A 10,128-nucleotide genomic window follows, 5' to 3' on the forward strand; every position below is an offset into this window, starting at 1 on the left:
CCTCCCAGAGCCCACCGTGCCCCTGCCTGGCGGGCGCATCTCTGCTGCTGTTTAGGGCTTCATTTTCAGTGTGCTCAGGGGCTCAAAGTCGCTGCCGGCTTTAGAGGCAGGCACTTGGCCCCACCCTGGCCCAGGAGACATGACGGGGCATCACTGAAGCTGCAGGGGCAACTTCTGGGGAAGGTTGGGCTATTGTTCCCTGGGGATGGAAGGCTTGGAGGAGCTGCAGCCACTTTGTGGCCGTGAGGTGAAAGGCTTATCCAGTCTGTTGAAGACAGTCAGGCAGGAAGCGGGAAGGCCCGGCCCTGGGCAGCCGTGGGAGCTAAGAAGGCGGCTGCTTCCCTCCGGCTTCTCACAGGCGGTGATGCGCGGTCCTGCTGCCCGAGTGCTTTCAGATGCGTTTCTGTCCCGAAGCCCAAAACATGAGCGCAAGAACATTTCCTCGGGCAAGTTCCTGGCGTTTTGGGCCTTGCCCTCCTTGTCTCTAAGGCACAAACCCAAGGGCCTTGCCCCCCTGAGTGAGATCGTGTGATGACGAAGCCAGCAAGCGTTCACGTCACGATCGTGTCGACTCAAACGCGCAGCCTGAAAGTGGAGAATGATGTTTCATTTGGCGGCAGGACTCGAGCCGGGATGACAGCCTCTCAGATCGCTCTGGGGGGCTATTCCGAAGAGGTAGGGGAGGAGCTCGGACATATGGGAGCTTTACAACAAAGACCAGGTAGTCAGAACGATAAAAGATGACTTGTTAACTAAAGGCAACCAGGCATCTCAAGTTAAAACTTTAGTGTTTTCTAGGTATGGAAGGAAGCAAGCATTTGGGCCCACTGAACTCATTCCCTTGACAAGCACCTGGCTGTCTAGGGCCAGTGTCCTGTCCTTTCTTGTTCTGAGCCCCCTCAGGGGGCACCACTGTGAGTGGCTGCCGAGGCCGGGCTGCAGGCTGGTCTTCACTGGGGTGGCGGCAGCCGCTGAGGACTTGACGGCTTCACACTCTTTGTTCACTGACATGGTTTGCAGTATTTTTCGTTCACGACTGCTGTGGGCCCGACTCTGTTCCAAACAGTCAATTCATGTAACGAACGTGAAACGCTCGGCCTGAACCTGTGTGTTCTCAGCGCTTGTCCCCGTGACCGTTGCTGTTCCGGGAACCAGGCTGCTCGTCCAGACGTTCCGTTCCTGGACGTTTTGCTTTCAGCAGGAAGAAGTAGCCTTTCTGCACCCCACCCCCACCCCGGGGGCAGGTAACAGGAGCATCTGAAGACGGTTTTGCCCCACGTCAGTGTCAGAAGTTCACATCCTCTCCCAGAGGAACGGCATAGGAGTCAGCACACGGGGACTGTGCCCCTGGAGCTAAGGGGACAAGGCGCACTTCCAGAGACCGACTCAGTGGGAGTTGCTGTGAACCCATCTGGAGGCCGGGGGCACGTTACGGGCGTGATTCTGGGTGCGTCTGGGCTCGTGCAGCTCAGGAGCGGGATCTGCTGTGCCGCACCCCACGCTCTGCCTGTCGGAGTCCCGGGCACGGGGTGCAGCCCGGGGAGTCGTCCGCGTCTCAGCGCTCCGTCAGGCGCCGTGGCGGGCTGCGGGCTGGCACGACCTGAAAGCTGCCCGGCAGATGGGGCTCCCGGGCCCGAGGCCAGGGCTCGGTCGCTTGGGGCCAGCGGGGCTGAGCTCCCCGTTTGTCCCAGGGCCCCTTTCTGTACCAGCCCCCCGCCTGCCCTGCCCCAGGGGGTGAAGGGTGGGCGGGCCCAGGTGAGCGCTGCACACACGGGCTTACATCAGAGTCGAGGAACTTGGAATTTAAGGAATCTCAGTCTTACGAGGGGCGACAGCGAGCCTGCCCACCTTCGCCGCGGGAAGAACTGCTCCCTTTATTACTCTGGTCAGCAACCTGCCCCCCCACAGCCCCACGGACGCGTTGTCTCTGCGTCTAAGGCCACCTCTGTACGACAGCCTTGAGAAGACCGTCCAGAGCGAGGCAGTCAGAACTGCAGACAGACGTGGGAGAGGCCACGGCCTTGCCCCCCGGCCCCGCGCTCATCCCCGGAGGCGGAGGAGACCCCTGCGTCTACGCCTCTCTCAAGCACACTGTCTGCGTCTCAGAAGCGCCTGCTTTCAGCCGGGCCCCGCGCTGCCCCCTTACGTGTTGGTGGCCCGGCAGCCACGCCCACCACCGCCTTCTCAGGGGCCCACGCCCAGGGAAGGGCGTCTGGTCCTGCTTGGGTCCAGTATCCAGCCCGGGGGACCGGTGGTGGCCAGGACGGTTCAGGGCACCTAGACCATCTGCCACCTCTGGGGACGGGCAGGGAGGGGCAGAATCTCTCAGGACGAAACAGCTTCACTGAAGACTCACCAGGAGCGTCACCACACAGCTGGGCCGGCACCCTAGGCAGGAGCCGTCCTTTACGTCGTGTGACTCTCCTGTGTCAAAAGGCTTCCTCACGTCTGACTCAGATACCTTCCGCAGGAGGCAGCACGGTAAAGCCACTTAGCTGTGTGGTCTGCACTTTCTGAATGTTCAGAAGGTGGGTGGCGCCTCCCTGCTGCGCGGGTGCGGGCGCACTCCTGGCCAACGGCTCGCAGGGCTGACGCTTTCTGGAAGGCACCACGGTCATTTGTATTATCTCTGAAATGTGCCATTTCTGTGAATCTTGCCCAGCAGCCAGAGGAAAGGGTGGAAGGGGGGACGGGGAGGCAGCGGGGGGAAGGCAGAGTCCGGCTTGGCAGGACCCACAGACGCGGGGCCGGCCCTCCCGCGGCCTTCACGCCGCACCTTCCTCAGGGGACTCTTCCCTGCGGCCCGGTCGCCGGCCTCTCAGAGGACAAGAGGCCTCGAGCTCGTGATCGGCCGCACGCTGGGTTGTCGGATTCCTGCCGGTTTCACCATTCTCTCACGGTGAAATGCAGTGGTCCTCGAGTGAGAAAGCCAGACTCACGTTTGGTCAACTGGGCAGCCTTGGTCAGTCCTCGTCTCCAGCTTAGAAAACCTCAGAACCCGGTACGAAGGGCACTTGGGGTGAGGGATGGGGCCCAGGAAGAGCTTTGACCCCTTGGCTCGCTGCCCCGCAGCTCCTAGTAGGAGAGGCCTCGCCCCTGCCCACCAGGGACCTTCTGTCCCGGCTTTGGAGCTAGGTGTTCTTGAGTCTCCTGCGTCAGACCCCGAGCACCAGCACTGCCCTCCTCCCGACTCGCGTGGGAGCCAACCGCCTGCCCCGGCCCCGGAGACCCCACCTTGTGGCCCTGCCCGGGCCTCTCTCCTTCCCGCCTTGCTGCCCCTGGCCCTGTGCCTGGGCCCCTGGGGTGTGTGTCCATGTCTTCATCCAGGTGTTTGCAAGCTTTCGGTGCTGGGCCCAGCGCGTTGTGGGGTCCCGGGGTGGAAGCACAGGCCCGCAGCCTGCCGTGCGGGGGAGACAGGCGGCAAACAGACTGGCGCAGGAGAACCAGGCCGGAGGCTGGGCGAGGGCTCGGGGGCACCGAGGGGGCCTCCTTCAGCTTGGGGGCCCAGGGACAGACTTCACAGTGGGGAGGACTTGTCCCCTACATCACAGACGGAGCCAGCAGGGCATGAGGGGGGCACGCCGAGGTCCTCAGGGCTGGAGCAGGGCCCCTCGCCTGTCTGTCCTGGCCCCCGGTGGTGTCCTGGGGCGCTTCCCTCATAGGAGGGGTCTCCGTCATCTGTGCAGCGAGGCTTCGGCTCCGGGCGCTGCTGGCTCTGGAGGGCCTGTGAATGTTGACACGTCTCAGCAGTTTAAGGTGGTTAGAGACGTGTGCGTGGGGCGGGTCGGGGCAGAAGGAGGTGCATTAAGGTTCCTGTGTGTTCCTCTCCTCCCTCCTCTGCTGGCCCGGGGTGCTGGGTGGGGCTGGTTTTCCCAGCCCTGGCAGTAATCGTGCCGGCGAGCTCCGACTCTGCCGGTTCATCAGCTCGACTCCTGCTGAAGGTCAGTGCTTGCTGAGGGGTGATGTGCCCTCGCCCCGCAGGGCCCTGGCCTGGAGCTGTCACCTCCCTCTAGAACCGCTCCCCCAGGATCACCAGGGGCGCTCGGCTCCCTGCGGACCTGAGGACTCGGGTGCGATGGGCCTCGAGGTCTGGGATTCGCATTTCTAACATGCTCGTTGGATGATCGGAATGAACATGAAAATTTGAGCAACTTCCCCGGAAAATGGGTAAAAGGGTCGTGCAAAGGAGACGGCAGTTGCCGGCTGACCCACGAGGCGGCGCAGGAAGAGAGCACATGACGGGCCTCTGACTTGCTCTGCTCGGCTCCGCGGGCCGGTCTGTGGCGCTGGGGCGACAGTCCGCGTGCTTTATAAATGTCTGGGTCACTTACAACATGGAAGGGCTGACTTTGGCGCACAGCAGCTAGAATCGATTTTCAATATTCTTAACGTCAGAAATCCTTTTCTTTTTTTTTTTAGTTTGATCTCAGTGATTTGAATGAGGCGTTTTACAGCCAAGAACAAACGGAAGTGGTGTGAGGTGCCAAGGACCTCCCGGGTGAGCCGGGGGAGAGGACAGGCCCCAGGGGAGAGGTCCCCTTTGCGGGCAGGACTCTGGGAATTCTAGCCCAGTGGTTCCCCAGGGGGGCCCGTAGGACAGCGTGTCAGCACCCCTGGGCTTTGCTGGAACAGGGGACCCTGGGCCCACCTCACCGCTCACCCTGAACCCGAAACCCAGCGGCCCAGGACTCCGTGTTCGTAAGTCCTGCAGAGGGTTCTGATCGTGTTCAAGTTTGAGACCAGTGCTCCGGACTTTGGTGGACAGTTGGTGACTGGTGAGTGTCCCCTCTGTTCCCAAGCGTGTTCCCCCTCCCTGCTGCCCGTTGGGGTGTGAGGTGGACAACGCAGGCCTCCTCTCTCCACACTGGGGGGCACAGAGTGAACCCCTCCGTCCCGGCGCCCATGCCTTCTGGACCTCTGCCCCTCACCGTCTGGGAGATTCAACAAAGTTCTTCGTCTTTTAGGCAATAAAGGTGTTGTCTAAAGTCCTGGTAACATTGTTGGTTGATAAGACGTAACATGACTAAAATTTTTGCTTTTAAAAATTGCTGTGTGAAAAGGGAAAACAGTAATGTCACAGCTGAGAGACTTGGTGGTGGAGGCACCCTCACACCCGGGGACGCGGCTCAAACCAGCAGCACTGGGACAAACCGACGTCGCGTGACACCCGGCAGGGCGTCCGAGGTCACGTGACACCCGGCAGGGCGTCCTGACAGGAGCAGCAGGCGCGTCGAGGTCGCTGCTGCCCGGGACCCACAATCTGAGCCAGTTCATGGGAACGTCAGGGCACCCCTGAAGGATACAAAGTACCCCTCGTAGGTCTACAGGGTAGCTGACCCGCACTTTCTGAACCATCACGGTCAAGACCACGAGGAAGGGCTGAGGGGCCGTCTTTCCAGGTCCAGGAGGCTGAAGAGAGCTGGGGGCTGAAGGCGCGTGGGACCCCATGTCGGGGTGGGGAGGGGCGGGGCTTTCCCGGGCAACACGGGGACGGTGACCAGAGGTAAGTGCCACTTGCGGCTCTGACAGTAGCACTGCTCGGTGTTAAACTTCCTGGCTTTGACTGTTGTCCCGCGGGAACATGAGAGAATGGCCTTGTGCTTAAGCAGACTCAGCAGCGATGGCGGGGGTCAGTGTGCAGGGCAACGTAACGGATTCTCTCACGGCTGAGACGGAGAAGCAGGGGGGCAGAGAGAGGGATAATGGGGCGAAGGGCAGGCAACTGACGACTCTGGGGGGTGGGAGCGCTCTCGCCCAGCCTTACAGCTTTCGTACAACTTAGAGCAGTCGCCGTCACGGCGGTTTTGGCTAGTGGGATCATGGGGGCGCGTATTTCTTTTCTTACTTAACCGCCCCCCCATATTCTGTAGTAAGCGTGAAGCTGGAGCAGAGTGAGTGACGTGACCAGGATGATCCTGGGTCTTCATACCTCCTCCGCCGTCCTCTTCCCTTCCTGCTGGCCCGAGGAGTCCTGCCCGCTTCTCCGAAGGACTGCGGGTGGCTCAGAGCCAGAGACACACACCAACCCGACCCGGCAGGACCCAGTCCCTGCACACAGCTGGCTGGGGAGGGAACACAGCGTAGCTCGTGGGACCGTGGGTGAAACCACCGGCTCCCCTTGTTCCGGACGCGCAGATTTTCCCAGCCGGCCGCGCGGGTCTGCTCCGCGTGCCCGTTCGCGCGTCTCCAGCGGAGACGGACTCTCGAAGGACACCCTCTCTTCTGCTGCGTGCGCGCCTCTGTCCGGCCGCGGCGAGGCCGCCGGGCGCTGGGAGGCACCGGTTACCTTCCTTTGGTGTTTCCTGCCCTGCCAGCCACCCCAGCAGTGTTATGGAGATAATTATCTTTCAGTCATTTCAGCATTGTTACCGTGAAGACTGAGACAATACTTGGCAGATGCCAAATACTAGAGATAAGGCTGTTACTTTAAGGTCTTCCTCCCCTGCAAGCACGGTTACCAGATAACACGTCCCGCTCACAGGCCTCCGCGGGACGAGGGGCTTGCAGGCCGAGCGTGTGAACAGCACAGTGAGGGAGGCTCTGGGCTCGAAGGCCGTGGGGTGAAGTCAGAGCCTCGGATCTTCCAGGCGTGGGGGCTGTTCCTGGACTTTTCCTCCAGACAATGGGTGGTGAGCCGGGCGGAACTCCCTCCAGCAAAGCCCTGAACTCGGACGCCCCCGCCCGTCTTAAAGGCCACACGGAGGCGGTCCCAGCCGCGCCCGATGCTCTCACGGATTCCTCTCTGTTTGAGTTACATTTGTTACTACTTTGCCAGTTGTTAGAAATAACACGGTTTCTTAGAAATGCTTGTTTGTGGTAACTCCCCAGACCTCTGGGGCCATGTTCCAAAGAAGGCCGTGTGTCGGGGTGGCTGCAGAGCACATCCTGTGTTACAGGCTGGGCATATGAACGACATCTTTCGATCACTAAAGGGCTGGTTGTAGATCCTCTCGACACCTGCTGAAGACATACCTGTTGAATAAACAAACAGCTGAGCGTGTAACCGAGCCGGGGCTCCTGCATGACCAGGGGTTCATGGGGAACCTGCAGTTTCCCAGGGCACACAGACGTGGCCCCAGAGCAGCAGCCTGGCCTCCCGCTGGGAGCCGCCCGAGATGCGGAACCTCAGGCCCCACCTGGAACTTTGGACTCAGAACCTGTACTTTGATAAGGCCCCTGGGGGGGTTGAACTGGGTTCCCGAGGCTGCAGACAGCCTCCCCCAGGGCTAGGGGGAGGCAGGGGTCGCTGAGAGGCTCGGCCAGGGGCAGGCTGCTCACGGGAGAGGCGGCTGTTCCTCCGAAAGGCACTTAAAACAGTAAATTTTCATACATCCGAGACGGGTGTTGTTAGCAGGAGACTCGTGGTAAGGGTTTTTCTGGAAGCAGGAGGACTGTGCACTTACTGCAGACTAAGCTGTGCTGGACGCTGCGCCTGCGTGTGCACACGTCTGTGCGTGCACGGCTATGCATGTGTGTATGTGTGCATGTACACGTGTGTCTGTCTCCTTTTTTCTCATCACCAGGCCCTTGGCTGCAAGTCCCCCTCACAGGTCAGAAGGCGGCCCTGGGGCTGGGGTCAGTCAGTAACTCGTGTGTGGGATGGGGGGCGGGGCAGAACCTGCAGGGGGTCTGGCTGCCACCCAACCAGTGCCCCCCGGCTCCACCGCGTTCCTCCTCTCTGCGTGAAGGGGACAATCCTCTTCTGATCACTTACGTCCTGGTCACTGGGTTATGTGGTGGGGGGGCTGGGGGGGCTCCGGCCACTGGGTTATGTGGTGGGCTGGGCTGGGGGGGCTCCGACTGCTGGGTTATGTGGTGGGGGGGCTGGGGGGGCTCCGACCGCTGGGTTATGTGGTGGGGGGGCTGGGGGGGCTCCGACCGCTGGGTTATGTGGTGGGGGGTGCTGGGGGTGCTCCAGTCACTGGATTATGTGGTGGGGTGGGCTGGGGGGGCTCCGACTGCTGGGTTATGTGGTGGGGTGGGCTGGGGGGGCTCCGACTGCTGGGTTATGTGGTGGGGTGGGCTGGGGGTGCTCCAGTCACTGGGTTATGTGGTGGGTGGGCTGGGGGGGCTCCGGCCACTGGGTTATGTGGTGGGGGTGCTGGGGGTGCTCCAGTCACTGGATTATGTGGTGGGGTGGGCTGGGGGGGCTCCGACTGCTGGGTTATGTGGTGGGGTGGGCTGGGGGGGCTCCGGTCACTGGGTTATGTGGTGGGGTGGGCTGGGGGGGCTCCGACTGCTGGGTTATGTGGTGGGGGGGCTGGGGGGGCTCCGACCGCTGGGTTATGTGGTGGGGGGGCTGGGGGGGCTCCGACCGCTGGGTTATGTGGTGGGGTGGGCTGGGGGGGCTCCGGTCACTGGGTTATGTGGTGGGCTGGGCTGGGGGGGCTCCGACTGCTGGGTTATGTGGTGGGGGGGCTGGGGGGGCTCCGACCGCTGGGTTATGTGGTGGGGGGGGCTGGGGGGGCTCAGACCGCTGGGTTATGTGGTGGGGTGGGCTGGGGGGGCTCCGGTCACTGGGTTATGTGGTGGGCTGGGCTGGGGGGGCTCCGACTGCTGGGTTATGTGGTGGGGGGGCTGGGGGGGCTCCGACCGCTGGGTTATGTGGTGGGCTGGGCTGGGGGGGCTCCGACCGCTGGGTTATGTGGTGGGGGTGGGCTGGGGGGGCTCCGACCGCTGGGTTATGTGGTGGGTGGGCTGGGGGGGCTCCAGTCACTGGATTATGTTGTGGGGTGGGCTGGGGGTGCTCCAGTCACTGGGTTATATGGTGGGTGGGCTGGGGGGGCTCCGGCCACTGGGTTATGTGGTGGGGTGGGCTGGGGGGGCTCCGACTGCTGGGTTATGTGGTGGGGGGGCTGGGGGTGCTCCAGTCACTGGGTTATGTGGTGGGTGGGCTGGGGGGGCTCCGGCCACTGGGTTATGTGGTGGGGGGGCTGGGGGTGCTCCAGTCACTGGATTATGTGGTGGGGTGGGCTGGGGGGGCTCCGACTGCTGGGTTATGTGGTGGGGTGGGCTGGGGGGGCTCCGGTCACTGGGTTATGTGGTGGGGTGGGCTGGGGGGGCTCCGACTGCTGGGTTATGTGGTGGGGGTGCTGGGGTGCTCCAGTCACTGGATTATGTGGTGGGGTGGGCTGGGGGGGCTCCGACTGCTGGGTTATGTGGTGGGGTGGGCTAGGGGGGCTCCGGTCACTGGGTTATGTGGTGGGCTGGGCTGGGGGGGCTCCGACTGCTGGGTTATGTGGTGGGGTGGGTTGGGGGGGCTCCGGCCACTGGGTTATGTGGTGGGGGGGCTGGGGGTGCTCCAGTCACTGGGTTATGTGGTGGGTGGGCTGGGGGGGCTCCGGCCACTGGGTTATGTGGTGGGGGGGCTGGGGGTGCTCCAGTCACTGGGTTACGTGGTGGGCTGGGCTGGGGGGGGCTCCGACCGCTGGGTTATGTGGTGGGGTGGGCTGGGGGGGCTCCAGTCACTGGATTATGTTGTGGGGTGGGCTGGGGGTGCTCCAGTCACTGGGTTATGTGGTGGGTGGGCTGGGGGGGCTCCGGCCACTGGGTTATGTGGTGGGGGGGCTGGGGGTGCTCCAGTCACTGGATTATGTGGTGGGGTGGGCTGGGGGGGCTCCGACTGCTGGGTTATGTGGTGGGGTGGGCTGGGGGGGCTCCGGCCACTGGGTTATGTTGTGGGGTGGGCTGGGGGTGCTCCAGTCACTGGGTTATGTGGTGGGTGGGCTGGGGGGGCTCCGGCCACTGGGTTATGTGGTGGGGGGGCTGGGGGTGCTCCAGTCACTGGATTATGTGGTGGGGTGGGCTGGGGGGGCTCCGACTGCTGGGTTATGTGGTGGGGTGGGCTGGGGGGGCTCCGGCCACTGGGTTATGTGGTGGGTGGGCTGGGGGGGCTCCGACCACTGGGTTATGTGGTGGGGGGGGCTGGGGGGGCTCCGGCCACTGGGTTATGTGGTGGGGGGGCTGGGGGTGCTCCAGTCACTGGATTATGTGGTGGGGTGGGCTGGGGGGGCTCCGACTGCTGGGTTATGTGGTGGGGTGGGCTGGGGGGGCTCCGGCCACTGGGTTATGTGGTGGGTGGGCTGGGGGGGCTCCGACCACTGGGTTATGTGGTGGGGGGGGCTGGGG

The sequence above is a fragment of the Vicugna pacos genome, chromosome 19 (genome assembly GCF_048564905.1).
Source record: "Vicugna pacos chromosome 19, VicPac4, whole genome shotgun sequence".
Lineage (NCBI taxonomy): Eukaryota > Metazoa > Chordata > Mammalia > Artiodactyla > Camelidae > Vicugna > Vicugna pacos.